This window comes from Seriola lalandi, unplaced genomic scaffold (genome assembly GCF_002814215.2).
Source record: "Seriola lalandi dorsalis isolate HSWRI2012SDOR001 ecotype SW California unplaced genomic scaffold, Sedor1 jcf7180002054567, whole genome shotgun sequence".
Classification (NCBI taxonomy): domain Eukaryota; kingdom Metazoa; phylum Chordata; class Actinopteri; order Carangiformes; family Carangidae; genus Seriola; species Seriola lalandi.
Window position 1 is genome coordinate 362,068 of NW_019525120.1, and position 1,943 is coordinate 364,010.

Consider the following 1,943-nt stretch of genomic DNA (forward strand, 5'->3'; position numbering starts at 1 on the left):
TTTCAAATTAAAAGCCCTCTAGCGTTTCTTTAGAAAGAAAGTACGAATTTGACGTGCATGTATTTGAGTATTTGTATTTTATTCCACTTTATACTTCTTCACTAGATTTAAGATAGAATAAGATATATTGTGCTTTTTGCCCCTACTGCTTACTTTACAGATTAAGATTTTACATTAAAACATACAATAAACCCATCAAACATAATGCACTGCTAAAGATTAAACTGGCTCCAGTGGTTTATGACCTATGACCCCATTGTCACTATAAGCAGATATGTTTCACTCTATTTCCCCACTAAACTTCTCAGACTGATTTTTTTGGTTTTTCTTTTCTTCCCACTTTATCATTTCCCAACCCCTCGAATTTATCTTGTGAACTTTTGGAGGGGCCCAGCTCCTAGAGTGAGAACCACTGGGCTGCAGTTCACTGCCTAACAGTATATAAATTATTTAAAACTAACTACACCTCGACCAGCTGCAGCCGTGAATTGCTACTAACACATTGTTGCACCAGCATTAAAGATTAATCATGTAAGATATAATAATATATCAGCCTCAGGGGCCATTGTGACTACTTCTACGTTTGATTCTTAAACTACCGATTGCTGATAATATTTCTTATATTTGATATTATATTTATTTCATATTATAATTTCTCCTCTCTGTACCTGTCTCTTATACACATCTACCCCAGACAAGAGTATAGCTACCACCGTCTTCTACAGTCTTTTCCCTCCAGTCATCAACCCGTTCATCTACTGTCTGAGAACCAAGGAGATCAAGCAAATATTCAGACGCTGGCTGCAGAAAAGAAAGGGTGTCATGCCGACAAAGCATGGCCAAATTGTTGCTGTCACCATGTCAAACTGACAAATCATCCATCACCCTGTACTGTTGTTTTGATGAGCATGAAAATGAAATTATTGATGTGTATATGGTAATATATGCTACTATAATATATATATATATATGTATAAATATATATTGTACTTTGACTCTACCTGTATGTGAACCAATAGTGCTTTAATTCCAAAATAAAAAGCCATTCTGCATCCACTGTCCATTTCCTGCATTAAAACGTAAACAAATGCTTCTAAGTCCTGTAGTTTCAGACTGAACTGTTATGATGTGTAACACAGTAGGAAGAAGCTGAAGGTTTGGGAGTTTTGGGACACAGACAGCATCAACATAATTTGAAACATTTTACTATCTGAACAATTTGGTGCTCTGATGGGAACGTACTGTAAGAAACAGACGACATTTCAATCCGATTGTGAATCAAAACACACACACAGAGAAGCTGCAGACATTTCTGATACAGGCTGTCAAAACCAAAACAGACAAATGTTTAATTGTTGCAAGAAAGAGACACAAAAGCAAAAGAGTAGAAGAAGGAATCCATACACATGACCTTTTAGTTGTCAAACAACTCTTTTCCTTTACACACTGAGTCGAGAGTGAATCCAATGTACAGATTTTTTTTACTATGATCAGTGTTGAACACCGTTTATTGAACCGCTTCATATTTTTTAGTGAACGCTGAACTGACGTCTCCATGGATACTGCCCAGCTTGCCCGGTGTTAGCGGTACAGACGGTATAGGGACATCTCCTACTACTGAAGCCAATTTGTTTGAGCATTTGAAACACTTTTATGAACAAACAAGTGAAGAACCAGACAGATTATATTTACATTCTGATTTTAAATGTAATTCATGTCTGTGATTCTACACAGAGACATTTTAAAACAACAGCATCATAGATTTACTCCCAAGCTATAATAAAATACAAATGGAAAATCAGTGTTCTTGGGGGTACAGGACAAATGTAATAATATCAAGTAGTTTTGAATGTAGATAATAACATTTTTACTAAAAAAAAAAACAGCACCAATATAATCCATCTCATATAGTATCAAACTAATTACTGCACACATTTACAACA